We start from the raw sequence: 16,685 nt of genomic DNA on the forward strand, positions 1-16,685 counted from the left end.
AATGCTGTTGGAAATGGAAGAGTGGAGGGTTTCAAAAAGTCAAAACCCGCATGAAATAATCGTACGTAGTAATCAATTAACAATTTCATTGTCATTAAATAAAACCAGCCAGCCAGTCCGGTTGACACACTGTGAATAAAAATGAAGTCTTGGGCAAAAGGTGTCAATGGACAAAAAAGGGTGATTATTGCGATGGCTTAAAACGTTAAAATATGAAATCAAACCGCCACGACAGTAACTTTTAACGGAGTCATCCGCTAATATCCATTACAATGCAAATCATTTGCAAATCCAGTCAAGGCGAATGATTTTTAAACTTCTGTTGCATTGTAACATTAAAATACCCAAATAAAAAGTCAACAAGCACTTGTATCCTGCGAACTGTTTCGACAGATATTTAGAAATATCTAATTCTGAACTCAATGTGTGTAGATTAAGTCAATGGCTTTCAACTAATTGGTAATCGCACCAGTAAGAACCGCAAATTAGATATCTCAATTGCGGAGTTTGGTTTGGATGTGTCATACGCAAGTTATTCCGGACGACAGCGAATAAAAATTTCTGACTCATTTCTTCTTGCTTTTCACGCACTATATCCCCAAATACCACGCAGATACAAATAGCGTACTTACACAATACGTTCGTTTTCATTTAATGGATTAATCTACGAAGTCCATATTTTTATAACGAATTTTTGGAGAAGTGACATAGCAGTAGTATTAGCGAATGTTTCGCATCTCGCATGCGATGAAAGGCCATAATAATTTGTGAATAATGATTTAATTCCGGCCAGGGAATGGATTACCACTTGGAATACCGCCTAGTGACAGACCAAGGCGAAACTATCGATTCTGCCATTGATGACATCACACTACACTTGACGCGTCGGGTGGCTGTGATAGCCAAGAATAATTTCGGTTATCAAAGAATTAATTGGATTTATTCTAAATCTTCGGGCGTAGGATTTACTTCGCATTTGAAGGAGGGTTTTGCCTTTCTTTCCACCACGTATTCAGGGTAAGAGGATAAAATGAGGAGGGACATGGTCCCTTTGCACCTGGCCTTCGTGTCTCGGGTTCTTCTATTTACCATTAAAATATTGCGTTCATTCCACTCATCATCGCCTTAAATTATTTTCACCAGACGAAGAAAGGTAAGCTGAATAAGATAAAGAGTTGTTTCCTAGCGCGAATAATTTCCATTCTCCTTTAAAAACCACGCGGTATTGGCTAACCGACATGAAAAGCAAGCGAAGCACTGCTGTTGAACTAGTTTCATTTCGCTATATGCAGCATAGAATCAATTGTCTTTCACCTGAAATGCGCCATTACGTGATTTGTAGGTGCCTTTTTCTTAGGATAGTTTGACATAACCAAATTAACCAATTAATTATTATTTATAATTAGAGAGATAAAGTCCAGAACAGAGATAGATTTAAGATGTATTTTTTTTGCACGAACGATAGGGGATCATAATACTATAGTTCGACCACGGTAGAATCATGTTCGGGTAAAATTATCCTTGTGTCTATTCACCCCCTGGAGGTGGCTTGCAGGGTATATAATAATAAAATAAACCACAACTCCTGACACCGCTCAGTTCACTAGGATGGCTAAAGAACAATCGACTAGATTTTCCGCCGCATTAATTCCATTTAAAATTTGCGGTCAAATCAGGGGCGGCGCTGTGTCTTTAGCTTTAGAAGTTTCGCGAGATGATCGATCATCCTGCGAAACCTCTAAACCTACATTCAAGCGCTCTTTTTCTACACTTGTCTTCCTTTTTAAAAAAGAATTTTTTGATTCAATGGAGAGTAACTCGATGGTAATCCGTTAGGGAATTCCCAACCTTCAGGGAATTTCAAGGATTTCTAACTCCCTGGCTACCCTGAATGATTATTAAAAGTAAAAGTGATTAATTAAGATTCATGTTTTCTGCGCAACTTTCTTCATCCTCGGAATTTCCGCCCAATCCGTGAGAGGGACTGTGTGTGGTTCGAGGTGCGATATCCTGCCCGCATTCCGGTACAAAAATCATCTGCACTTCATAGTATGGGAGTCCCAAGCGGCCTGTGTACCTACCACCCTACTGCACATCCAGATCGTAGTTAACCTCGACTCACTCAGTGTGCTTAGACATATGCCGCCGCCCCTTTTTCTGATTGGCTTAGCAATTTCCAGAAAGTTTCGTAGTTTCAATTCTGAAAGCTAAGAGATGAGCAGTCGACCGAAAGATTCGAGGGTGTTATGAAATAGTTAGAAGCACAAACGATATAAGTTACCCTTAATCTATTTACGTTTCAATTCCTTTCGTGTTAATACCGGCACAAAAAACACCAACCAAAGGGCTGGTTCGATAAGTGAGCATTGAGCTAACCCAATACTAAGCCCTACGGTGTGCCAAATTCACGCATCAGGTTGAGGGGGGGGGGGCAGTTCCTTTCCCTGTTCCGCCTGTGATTACTCTACGTTGATATGCGATCAGATTTTGATAGTTTATTTTTTTATTTTTTGTGAAATTACAGTAAATGAAACCTTGTGTGTGGGATATTTTATGAACATCGGGTCCATTTCTTGCGTTTCGATTTTTTTTCAATTCTACTTGGTGAAACGTACGTCATCTAATGGAGGGCATTTGCTTAAGCATTTTGCAGTGGGATCTTTCAAATGTTCGGGGTTGTAAATGTGGCCTAAGGCTATTTTCGTTCCGGTAAAGTTTATTAATTAGATCTTCTGAATGGCCATTGTTTACTGCTAACGTTTTAATTACATTAAGTTCCTTATTTACATGGTCAAAGTTCAACGTAAAAAATAAGACAATACCATCCCTCTTTGCAAAGCACCTCATCGAAAGTGACCACAAAAGTGATTCTGACTAAAATTATTCAATTTTGAAACTAAAGGTCAAAGGCTCGGTGCTTTGGAGCAGTTGGGAATTTTGAAATGCGTCCGTTTCAAAGGTGAACTTGCCAACGAAATTTTGTATCCCTCCCACTCCCCACTCCTAGAGCTACCACTCAGCCAAGACTCTGTTGATACCGATAGATGTAATTCTCTTCATCACTCAGCTACGAGGGTCATCCGGAAAGTAGTACCCGTTCGTGCGGCATGAAGTGCTGACGACGCGAGTAGCCGCTGGACGAGGTCAAATAGCTTCAGTGGCTTGTCTGCCTTCTCTGAGCCAAGTTATTCCGTTGTTCTTTTTAAAAACTCCCCGAAGATGACACAAAATAGGACTGAGAAAAGGGACTTGGAATATATGGATGATGATAAAGATAGGGAATTTAGAAAATATAGAGCGAGAGATGAAAATAGATATTTTAGACCTGTGCAAGGTGAGCTTCACCGATATTTATAAAGTTATATGCAGCAGAGAGGAAGAGAGCCAGTGAGGGAGAAGCGTATCAAATATGCAGCAGGCGACTAATAGAGCATTATTAGTAGAAGTAAAGGCTTCATCAACGAAATTGGTTAATGTTCAGGTCTGCACGCCGCTGAGGAAATACGAGGGTCATCCGGAAAGTAGTACCCGTTCGTGCCGCATGAAGTGCTGACGACGCGAGTAGCCGCTGGACGAGGTCAGATAGCTTCAGTGGCTTGTCTGCCTTCTCTGAGCCAAGTTGCGTGACGCTAGCATTGCCTGTGTTGTTTCTGTGATTGTTTACAATGTTTAAAAAAATTGAGAACGCCGCCTGTTGTGAAGTGAGGGCAGTGATTAAATTCCTCAATGCAAGAAACGTTCGCCCATGTGATATTCATCGCCAATTAAAGGAGGTGTATGGAGACAATGTAATGGACGAGTCGTCTGTTCGGCGGTGGTGTCGCAACTTCAACATGGGGAGGGGGAACACACACGACGATGAGCGTTCGGAGAGACCGTCTGTCATTACAGACCAACTGGTGAGCTCAGTTGACGAATTCGTGAGGAACGATCGGCGCGTCACAATTGATGACATCTGTGAGCATTTTCCCAATGTTTCTCGAACAATTGTTCATGAAATTGTTAAACACCATCTGCATTATGCAAAAATTTGTGCAAGATGGGTCCCTCGCGTATCTCAATGAGCTGGCGGCGAAGGACTATGCAGCAGGAATACAGAAACTTGTCACACGTTATGACAAATGCCTTAATTTGCTTGGAGATTATGTTGAGAAGTAGTTTAAAGTATCCTCTTTCAAATAAAATTTTTTATGTTTGTTAATATTTACTTTTGTGTCTTTATTTCACGAACGGGTACTACTTTCCGGATGACCCTCGTACATTGCAACCTTTTCACCCCTCCACCCCCCACCCTCCCATGATCAGAAGGTATAATACCAAGTTTGCTTCTATGAGGACTACCTAATGATGACGATCAACGTCGAAACCTGGGAAGTGCTTTTTTTAAATCAAGTGTGTGTAATTACCAAGTGAATTACTTCACATCAATATGCTTAAAGCAATTATTAATTGACAAGGAGCACTACGTGAGCCCATCACTACTTTCAAGAGATCCGGCGCTCATACTATCGGAAGAGTTTACTTTCAGTAAGCCTCAACTCTCACTTGACGGCTGTTAAAGTTACACCGAAAATATCAAAGCCTAATCGGATGAAGTTCATGGCACATCGGCCTCGGTGTGTGCGACTGCTTACCACCGGGTAAATGAGTCTAAACGCGGCCGTTAACGCACGAATGGCTGGTGGAAGTCTCTGAAATTAAGACAAAATCCACATTACGGTTTTCAGTGGTCGACGAATCAAAATTTGCTAAATAGATATTATAAAATACAAGTCGTGTTTTCAGTTTTGAAAAAATTACAACATATAATAACAAAACTTTGTGACTCCCCAATCATGCGGAGTTAAAGTTTTGGTTTAAAATGATTTATAATTACACCAAAATAATAATAACTATTCCACTGAGACATCACCGAACTGCTTTCAAAGTTTATGAATTGTCATTACATTTTCAATTTTCGTATCCATTCTTCCGACGCTTATTCACACGATACCAATTACTAACAACAACAAAACGGTATTTTTTTGCCGAGTTCATGAAAATATAGGAAAACGATAATCAGCCACGTTGCCTTTCGAGCTCGGAGCATAGTTAATTATGCCTTTTAAAACAGGCATTAATTAAAACTTTAGAAAATACGCCCATTCGTACTATTTTTTTCTTTATTTCATCTACTTATATATACCCATCAAGCCACCGCCAGAGTGTGCGGCAGGGGGTGAATACGCATATTAATAATTATAATAATTTTACCCGAACATAACCCGACCATGGCCGGACATTGATATTATGATCCCCTATCGTTTGTGGAAGAAATGATATCTTAAATCTATCTGTTCTACACTTAATCTCTCTCATTTTATTGACATGATCTCTCCTACCATAGTAAGATGGGGCAATAATTCATTTTCAACATTACTGCTAAAGAGACCCCTTCCACTTTATGCAAGAGTTCCCATATGTAATTTAACCTTCGCTCCGCGAGGAATTCCCAGCCTAGCTGCTCTAATTATTATTTTGGACGCACCACTAAGTCCATCATAACAACGTTCTTATAAATCTAGCTACTATACTGTGCACGCGATTCCATTGGGCAATCAATCCAACGTCGTGAGGATCCCATTATATACTTGCAGAATATTCTAAATGAGACCTAACCAGCGACAGATAACATTTCTCTTTGGCCTTCTCATCACCTTTACCAGGCACTCTTCTCACAAATCCTATTTTTTTGTAATTTACCCACATATTCTCCGTATTTGTTCCCCCAGGAGAGATCGTGAGTGAGGATAAACACCTAGGTGGATCACGGATATCACGGGAAACCACTTCAACGTCCGCAAATAAACGTATCTTACTTGTGACTACGGAGTAAATGTCACTAACGTAAAGTAGGAATAGCAGAGGTCCGATGACACTCCCCTGGGGAACACCTGAAGAAACTTCTACTGCATTTGTGCCAACCCCATCTATCACTACTCTTTGTACCCGGCCATTCAAAAAGTCTTTAATCGAACCCAGGAGACATTTTAATCTATGCCATAAGCTTCTAGCTTTGCGAGCAGTTTAGTATGAGGTTACTTTCGCAAGGCTTTCTTAAAATCTAGAAAAATCGCGACCACTGGTACATTTCCCTCTCCCGAAATAAGAATATCATGAACAAAAAGCGCAAGTTGTCTCTCGCAGAATCTTCCTTTTCGGAAACCATGCTGATTGTTCATCAATAACTTCCAATAATCGAGGTTTCTTTCGCTCGAACCAGCAACTATTTGTTCCGTAACCTTGCACGAAATGGATGTGAGGGAAATACTTCGGTAATTACTCGGTTCCTCCTCGTCAACGCTTTTAAATATTGGTGTTACGTTAGCCGTTTTCCAATGTTCGGCAACCTTGTGATCTACCAGCGACTTCTTAAATATCATTTCTATATACGGGGCGAATATAGAGCCTTAAATATACTATTTCATCGGGGCCGGAGAATTTCTTTGGCTGAATATTTTTCAGCAAACATTCTAATCCATTATATAAGATTTCAATTTTGGGCATTGAATGAATGGCACGATTTGGTAAGCTATCGGGATTTTTCTGTGAGATATTAGTGAAGCCGCTTTGAAAGAAGGATTTTAATAAAATAACCTTTTCCAAACCGCTGGTAACTTTTCGTATTAATCATTTTTGAGTGAATGAACAGTGTTTGGATTCACTTTCAAATTTTCCGCTAACCCTTTTCTTTGGAGTTCCCTTCACGCTTTCCTAAATCAATTCTTGGCATTCGCCCTTGACATCTTGTAGTCATTAATGATCTCATTTCTGATGTCGCCACAGATAACATTCCGAACATTTTTCACTCTGGCATTGCATAGCTTTTGACCTCGTAATGCCTTTTTAATGCGAATTGTACCATTTTGGTTCCGTGTTACCTTTTATAAATTTACTAGGAATGAACTTGTCGACTCCTGAGCGCGTGATCTTAAGGAAGTGAATCCACGTATCCTCAGTATTTCGGTGATTAATTTCTTTCTTAAAACTATAAATTAATTATGAAGCACGCACTTTAGGCCATTGTAGTTCCCTTCTTTAAACAAGTAAACTTTCCTTCAGGCTTCTTGTTTTGGACCCCAAGAAGCGAAAACTTTGCATTTACTGCCCCGTGGTCAATAATTTCTTAGTTTCTATATTCAAGACCTTTTTGGGAATATTCGGTGCTAGTAAATGAAGAATATCATGACACCTAGTTGGGGAAGTGACACGTAGTTGCAATGAGTTCAACGTAAAGAATTCGCAGATATCTTTGTCTCTACCGCCCGAGTTAGAACTACGTGTGTCCAGTCGAAAGATGGAACATTAAAACCTCCACCGATGATAACGTCGCGATCGGTGTGTTGGGATAAAAAACCTTGGATTTTTTTATCTAATTCTAGTATTAAATTGTCTCTGTCGACTGGCGGCATGTAAAATGTGCATACATAAATACTTTTGGATTGAAGACTTCTAATTGAGCACCAAACGCTTCCCAAACCATTACCCGGAATTAACTCAGCTCTGCTGATTAAAGAATTTTTAACTGCAACAAAGACACCATCTCCAATTCTATTGGTTCTGTCAATTCCATAAATGGTAAATTTTGGGAAAATTTCAAAGTTGACAATATCAGTGGATAACCAGCTTTCTGTCCCAATGATTATACCTGCGCCTGTGCTATGAATAAGGTGATGATATTCTGCGACTTTGTTTTTTTTTAACTTCGGTAATTTACTACTAGTACAGATAATGTACCCTTGACATTAGGATTTTTTGAATTTTTAACAAGGATCGTATTCTTTATATGCTGAATCCCGTATAAAATTTTCCTCCCGATCCTATCTGATCGATGTCAAATGAACTATTGCTAGCACTGAACTTCAGTCATTTAAAGCTGCATAATTTGGCAAAGAAGACTTTAGAGCCCCACTAATTGACCTACACACACTTTCATAAAAGAAAGCCCTGCAGTGCTCGAGTATCCCACCTGCTACACAACTCGCGGCCTCAGATGTGTAGTGAACACCAGAACGGTGCAGGGGGTTCCTACAGGATTGGATCGCCGGATGAAGGTCCACGAAGGGGGCGCCCCGATATCCCTGCAGAAAGCACGCAACCTCTGATTGACGCCCTCCACTCGGCTCCGCTCCAGACGTCCACGATCAATCCTCGGGACAAGTCCGCAGATCGAGAGCGGTTCGGAGCAGATCATCAACCCCCTCGACACCACCCACCCGCTTCACTTCCGAGTTCAATTCCCTGAAGGAATTCAGAATCTCTTCAGATCCACGATCGACGGCATCGTTTACACCAGCATGAGTAACGACCCGCAGCCGCCGCTCCAACCGCCTTCGTCACCTGGGGAAGGCCGCCTCTAGGAACGCACCATACCGTCAGGCGCTGGCTGACACCTTCATCGTCTGCCCTCTCCCGCAACGGGGCCCATCACACGTCTGACGTTACTGTTTCCTATCACTAGAATCCCCCCTTCCCACTCTGACGGTTCTCTTCTGGGTGGTGATCTCACAGGGGCAGAGATAGAGGCTGTGGATATCGCTGGGCTATCCCCCGATAGAACCTGATACCTGTTGGAGACGGGGACGAGGTTAGCCTTCGCCTCTCCCATTCCTCGCCGCAGCGTTAACTTTCCCCGCTGCTGCGCGAGACAACCTTCCAATCCTCAGCCATCCGGAACGGCATCGCTCCCCCTTCAAAGGATCCCCCTCCGTTGTGGCATTCGGACGAATCCGTTGCCCCTGGCGCGGCGAGTTTTCGCAACTCAACCGCGAGTCAGGCCCTTCCGCGGGAGAGCAACCTTCACCGCCAACCTTTGACCGAAGCTCAGCCACGATACCCTCAAATGCAGTGATAAGGACCCTTAGAGCCACGTACACACCGGCGCAGGCGTGCATCGCAACAGAAAACCCAGTGGAAACCATCCTAATTTTATCAAAAATGCCAAATTTATAAAAACGGCTAGGTTAAAACAATAAAAGTAAAAAAACAATACATACAAAATTTCCTTGGTTGCATCGCGTCCTACCGGTCACCGGCAGATAACCAACTGACTGATTATCGCCCCGCGACCAGGGTTTTTATACCCAACTTAGGAGCCAGGGAAGGAATACTACTACGTCGCAAAAGACATGATTTGCGAGGCTGAATCCGATCCCACATTCATCAAAAGGATCATTACTGGAGACGAGACGTGGGTTTATGAGTACGACACGCAATCCAGACATCAGGCAAGTGAATGGCGTTCACCAAATGAGCCGAGACCAAAAAAACCACGTCGTTTTCCGTCAAAAAAGAAGGCAATGCTGACGGTTTTCATGGATTACAACGGTGTAGTGCATCATGAATTTTTGCCAGAAGGCCAGACAGTAAACAAAGAGTATTATTTGGGCGTTATGAGACGTTTGCGTGAAGCAATTCGCCGAAAGAGACCAGAAATGTGGGCAGAAAACTCGTGGATTTTGCACCATGATAACGCACCGTCGCACAGTGCTATCATTATTCGTAATTTTTTGACGAAAAATGCAACAAATACCATCCAACAGCCACCGAATTCACCTGATTTGGCTCCCTGTGACTTCTTTCTGTTCAATCGAGTTAAAAAACCATTACGGGGAACGCGTTTTAGCAGCCGAGAGGAAGTAATGGAAAAATCGCAGGAAGCACTGATGGACATACCGAAAACCGAATATAAAAAATGTTTCGAGGATTGGATCAAGCGCTGGCATAAGTGTGTTGCAGTCGATGGGGATTACTTTGAAGGGGACAATATAGATTTAGATGAATAAACTTGTATTTTTAATTTTCTGAATAAATTCCGGGAAATTTTTGATCAAGGTAGTATGTCGCATACCTGCAACATTGTGTCTTTGACAACTTGGGAGATTCGGAGGAGCCAGGGAAGAAACACTGTGTCGCAAGTATGCGACATAGTTTTCCCCACGACAGATAACCTGAGTGTAGAACAGATAGATTTAAGTTGTCATTTTTTCCACGAACGATAAGGGATCAGAATAACATTGTTCGACCGCGGTAGGGGCAAATTCGGGTAAAATTATTCTTGTGTGTATTCACCCCCTGCCACAAACCTTGGCGGTGCCTTCCAGGGCATACATATAGTCGAAATTTGGGAAGATGATTATTGGATTGACTCTAATCTTTTATGGGAGGAACATATTAATAAATTAACTCAAAAACTGGCACAAATCTGTTATGCATTCCGTGTACTCAAGGAGTTCATTTGCATTCAGGTATTGAGTACTATATATTTTGGCTATGTGCAGTCACTTCTCAATTATGGTATTCCCTTTTGGGGCTCGTCTATCTTCCTTCCAAAATCATTTAAAATGCAAAAAAAGATTATTCGCATAATAACTAATTCTAATAGTAGAGCTCCCAGTAAACTTATTTTTGAAAAACTAGAAATCTTACCTCTTCCTTGTATATACATTATTGAAACAGTGTCTCTTATTAACAAAAATCAAGACATGTTTATTAAAAATTGTGACCTTCATAGTCATAATACGAGAAGTCAAAATGCATTCCATGTTAGTCAGCACAGAGTAAATAAAACGATTTAAGGGATAGATCATCAGGGAATACTTATGTACAAATAAATTGCCTGCTTATATTAAAAATATCAAAAGTTCCTTTAAATTCAAGTGTGCGGTGAAAAAACTACTTTCATGTAAATCATTCTGTAGTGTAGATGATTTTCTAATGCATACCATTTTAAATGTATAATTGAAATGTGTTAATCCCAAAAAATTGTGAATTGTATGTATTTGTATTTTTCATATTGTTTTGATATTTTGCATAATGTTTTTTTAAGGATTTTTTAAGGTAATCTACCGGTTAAGGTAGGTTTTTGGATGGACACAACTACCCAACAAATATTTTATTACTCCTAACAAAACACAAAATCCATCATCCTACACTATATCAGGTCCCTCTTCATCTCTGAGTACTTTTTTTATTGATATGAAGTGTAAAACATGTATTGACAAAGCCATGCATAATTCTATGCTTATGGTGAATGAATAATATGAATTGAATTGAGGTGGAGACTACCTGGTAAAAAGAGGGTTGGGTGTTTGTTACCAAACATTATTCCCGGGGCAAGTAATCACTAAGCGGACGTAGTTCATAGAATAAAGATTAAAGAAACGGAAAATAAATTAAAATAAAATTTTAAAATTGAAGAGGAAATCCTGAAGGGGAACTGCCCTGATATTCAGAAAATGCCGAACCAAAACCAGCCTAAACAAAAAAAAATAGGCAAAGCAGAAAATTGGTCAAACTAACGTAAGTTACAGTCCCAATCCGGTACTGTTTCACAAAATCAGACCCACCACCTCACAAAGGCAGAGGTACATCGGATATGGCTACAAGATAAGACAATTCTGATAACAACATAATCGAAAGTGTTCACGAAATAATCAGTTTGAATGAAGCTCGTAGACGAAGTGGCAAGAGGAGAACTATCGCAGTTTATCGTTAGAGCCAGAACACACTTTGTAAAACAGACAACAGCGGAGCCACGCAGTCAGTCAGTAATCGACGCCGGCTGCCCTAATCTCGCGCGTGCGCGCGCACACAAGTACGAAAAGCCGTCTGGAATCTGGTCACAAGTTGTCTGGTGGACCTCAAAACGTGCTTATCCGTTGAAGTCCTATGAATTTTTGACGAATGCAGTACTTCAGTTCATATCAGATACAGATGAAGACATCAATTCTGGTAGTAGCAAACAGAAAAAACCATAAAACAGCTAGTGGAACATATCCTAAAATGAAATTACAAAAATGTTTCTCAATTATAGAAGCTTCGATATACTTTGAATAAATTTTACAAAAGGGAACTTATGTAATAGATAAATACATGAGTTAATATCGACAGACTGAAGATTGAAAGATTCACAACACAAAACCTGCGGTATTACTATTTGTTTCGTTGGAATGGCTAGCACAGCTAGCTCTCTTTCAACTCGGGAGGAATGGATTTAGAAATATTAATACCTCATTGCAAAAAGGCAACTTCTAACAGAGAGCTAGAACCTCTGAGCGAACTCCACGTGGTGATTCCGATCGGGATGGTCAATCATCACCACCGTTGAGCTAATATATTTTCAGGTCAAAAACGATGAGACAAGAATCTAAATGGCTAATTCGTTTAGTCATCCATCAGAGTCTTCTGCCGTCCAGTTTATTTCAGCAACTCCCGTTCGACGCAAGGAAGCTGAAAATTCACAGTGAGGCGTCAAATACACAACTGGCAAACTTGCAGAGACACCAAGAACCAAAACAGCTCCATACTCTCATGTCGCAAAACGCTGGGGAAATCTAAAACGGCTGCGCTGAAGCGCTACTTTCAGTAATGAATCTAAACCTGGCGATGCTTCCCCAAATTGCAGCTAAGAAGTGCGTCACTGCTTCTTTCTATGGACTCTCGTAACATACCTTAGAATCACTGCTGCGGCTATTACACCTCCAATCAATTAGTTGGTCAGGAATACAAGTTGCGGACAAATTGAAATACAGCGCCGATAACGAAGCGCGACAAGCTTGATAAGCATGCCGTGATCCGCGATCGCGATACGCCTCCACTAGCTGCTAGCTCTAAGAACGCCTGAAGCGTTCGTTCCGTTCCGCGTCCCAGAAACAACAACCGATGCGAACTGGAGTGGCGGAGAGGGGCAGGGAGAGGGGAGAGGAGTCAAACGGATAAGAGCCTCACACTAGCCGAGGTCGAGCTTGGTGCCGCCGACGTCGCTTGCTAAGACGGACGTGCCAAGGGAGTTGCGCCCCTATCATCTACGCGACGTCTTCGGGAACAAATATAAAAACACCCCATTCTCTACCACGTGGTTCTCCGCAACATTTGTTCGACTACCCCTTCCACCACACTAGTCAGGACACTTTTTTGCGGCACAAGTTTTTTCGACATTGGTTTAGGAGGGGCTAACGGCATGTGAAAATGCCGCATCACGCGAGCACTGAACCCCGTCTCCTCAAAGCAATCCACAGAGAATCTACGTTAAGAGGCTAATGCGCTCCCCATTTTAACTCATTGATCAAAGGAAGCGGGGCGGTATTCTTAGAACTGCATTTAACACGAAATACAAAATGAAGAGCAAATCAACTTCGTCACGTAACGGGTACTCAATGGAGTCTTTCCGATGGAAGTTGGACGCCAGAGGAAAGGTGGCATTATCAGCACTGACCATTCCGGTTCATTGGCACTCTTCCCAAAAGAGCGAAACCAAGGCAGCGCCCACGATGACATCCGCGGTACGGTAGCTCCTTAACAGTACCGACTATGTACCTCATAATAAACTACTCGCAAAGCAATAAGTACATGGCATGGATAAAAGTATTCAGGTTTGGATTGAAGACTCAATGAATGTTCGGGTTCAAAGAGTAGTGATAGAGAGAGTTGGCTCAAATACAGTAGAAGTTACTTCAGGTGTTCCCCAGGGAAGTGTCATCGGACCTCTTTTATTCCAACTTAACTTGAACGAAATTGACTCCGTAGTCACGAGTAAGATGCGTTTATTTGCCGACGATGCAGTGGTTTACCGTGATATCTGTGACACTGAGGACACAGCAGCTTTGTCAGATGACCTTAATGCCATACAACGGTGGTGCGACACTTGGCATTCAGAATTAAAATTTAAAAAGTGCGTAGCCATAAATGTTTGGAAAAAGAGCAATTCCCATCCGAACGCCTACTGCATTGGGAAGACTGAAATGGAATGTATAGACTCATTTAATACCTAGGCTTAACCCTCACCCACGACCTCCCCTGGGTGAAACACATACGGGGAATACTACGTACTTGCCTATGTAGGCAAATTAAAAAAATGAGGATTTATGAGAAGAGTACTAGGTACATGTGATGAAATGATCAAAGAGAACTTAGTAGCGTATCCAAAATATTAGAGCAGCTAGGCTGTGCGAAGGTTAAACTAATAACAAATTGAAGCTCTTGCATAAATTGGGAGTCTCTTTAGCAGTGATGCTGAAAATCACCCCCATCGGACTACCGTAGGCAAGATCACGTAAATGAAATTAGAGGGATTAAGAGTAGAATAGATGGGGGATCATAATGACATAGTTCGACCGCGGTAGGGTCATGTTCGGGTAATATTATTCTGATGTGTATTCACCCACTGCCATACACCCTAGCGGTTGCTAGCAGGGTTTATAAACAAATAAATAAAACTTAAGTGCCACCGGATATGCCTCATCTGCGTCTATGTACAGTAAGCCTTTATCGGTTTTCACCAATGCTTTGCAAATGCTGACTTCGCCTAACGAAATAACCACAAAAATTATGATTTAGTTTGCATTAGTACACACATTTCTTTAGCGAATAAAGATATTTTGTCCCACATAAAACGTATTAGTCCAAGTGAACTAAAAGTTTTGGACCATGGTACAACGTAAGTCCAGTTGAAAGGTGCAATTACTTGTCAGGGAGGGATACGAGTAATTAATTGCATGCACAGCAACTTGCTACATGCATCCCTACCACAGAATCGGTGGACTTCTATTCCTACACACATGTGTGCACACAAAGAATTGTACGTGGGCTTGCATTCATTATTAATTTCAGCGAAAGGCAACCGTAAAAAATATATTCACCACTACTGATGGTCTACTGCCTTGCACTTGATGATTTTTTTAGATTAACGATTAAATTCTGGGATAAACGGGAGAAAAACGCGTAAAATTATTTGCATTGCACAGTAAACCAAAGGAAAAAGCTGATTAGAAGTTGAAATGCATTCATTGGGAACCGAAATAAATCCATAATAACTGATGACATTTTTATTATTAATAGTTTTCTTCCAGTAGGGTACATATTGGATGGACAAAGACTGAACAACGTAAAATTTCTTACACCTTCCCTACCCTTTACTCGCCTGTCTATTGCTTTCCCTCGACCACAGCCTTCGAAATCCCATCGCCCAACAAATTGCTCTCCATCCACGTTTCCTGCCTCCATTGGATGATTTTTTCCAACAAACCCCTCTCCTCCTCCACGGCGCTCGCTCATTTGTTTTCCTTCCTGCCCATTCCAACCCCACTACAACATTTCAAAAACCTCGAGCCTACACCTCACACATCCTGCTTCAACGCCATGTTTCCGCGCCCTACAAAACCAAGCTTCACATTAGAGTTTAGTCTTTTCCCAACGTCCCTGTCAACTGCTGGCATATGAAGTGCCAATCCGAGTCGTTAAAACTTAAATGTTAATTGAATACTTATGACGATTCGAGAAAATCACGGTAAACAGGATAAAATGAGGTCAATTTATGACGGGGAGACCAAAAGATTTCAATTTAATACTCAAAGAGGTCTACGAATTAGCAATATATATCTTTGAGGGATCCGTCCGATTATTGTTGCCACAAGATGGTTAGTGAGTTACGGAAGGAGTGGGGGGGAGTTAAGAGGGTGTTAGGAAATTCGGCCCCAGTATTGACCAGCTACCGACGTAAAATGTCAGGCCTCAAAGTGCGACATTCCCTTTTGTGATGGCGATTTCATTTCTAATCGTGGGCATATCATCTATTAAAGAGACATCCTTATAGCATCGGACCAATAACATTACAACAATACTTCTGCTAAGTCAAGGATCGAATTGGGACCACCAATGGGGAAACATTATAGTCACCCACCAGACCATACATCGTATGCACTACAGCTGGTAACAAAATTACGAGAAAAACATGGATCATTCAATCGGTACTTCGTCAAGTATAATTATGTTCAATAGCAAACGACTTTCCATCAAGCCCTTTCTTGAACCTATTATTTTCGGTTAGGTGGCATTGGTTGCCTCAACTGTCATCTCCAACGGAAAATGAACGTTAAAACATTAAATTAAATGAAAAATACAATGCATCTTTCCTTTATGTCCTTCATTCACGTACAACGCCCTCAGCAATGATTGCAATGAACGTGAATAAAGGACAGTGGAAAGATGAATTGTATTCTTCATTTAATTAACATGAATTTCCACAAAGTTGAGCCGGGAACAATTGAATATAATAAAGCATCAAATTACTGATTTGAAATAAATAAAAGATAAAAATCATATTAAGAGAGATCGCGGCACCTTTCCGCGAAATAATTCGTTCTAATAAACTACTGGCATTTCAACTCACGGAGTACATTCAGTACTTAAGTTTAAGACACACACCTTGAGAATAACAGCGAATTTAAACGCGCGTCGTTCACTTAAATCACTTATTTTGGAGAAAAAATGCTAAAATCTCAAAATATTATATGAATTCCTTCCACCACATAAATCCGGAAACTGTAAATCAAATACCAATAAGTAATATTACTTGAATTCCTTACTCCCTTTTAAATGTACTCGCAAACCTATAGAATACACATGACTCTTGTTTACGTGAATTTAAGTTGACTTAAACAAGGAAATACTAAATGAGCTGTGTTAAACTGTCGAACGAATTGGTCATTGGAAATAGGTTTTCGGGAGTGTAACACGTTACTACGAACAGCTTGTTCATTACGATCGTCGACTGGCGTGTGGCATTGGCCAAGGGTTTGCCGTGGATCACACGGCAGCTTTGAATATTGCGCGCGCTCACGGAGCGCCGCACTTCGGATCAATTCCCA

At 41.1% G+C, this 16,685-nt stretch overlaps 1 protein-coding gene across 1 annotated transcript in view; it reads right to left on the minus strand.

Annotated features, from left to right (window-relative positions):
* The window catches only part of LOC139694819 (uncharacterized), a 59,148-nt gene that overhangs the window by 12,017 nt on the left and 30,446 nt on the right, over positions 1-16,685 (minus strand). The gene's annotated exons all lie outside the window — the stretch shown is intronic.

This window comes from Hetaerina americana, unplaced genomic scaffold, assembly GCF_022747635.1.
Source record: "Hetaerina americana unplaced genomic scaffold, ioHetAmer1.1.p SCAF_56, whole genome shotgun sequence".
Lineage (NCBI taxonomy): Eukaryota > Metazoa > Arthropoda > Insecta > Odonata > Calopterygidae > Hetaerina > Hetaerina americana.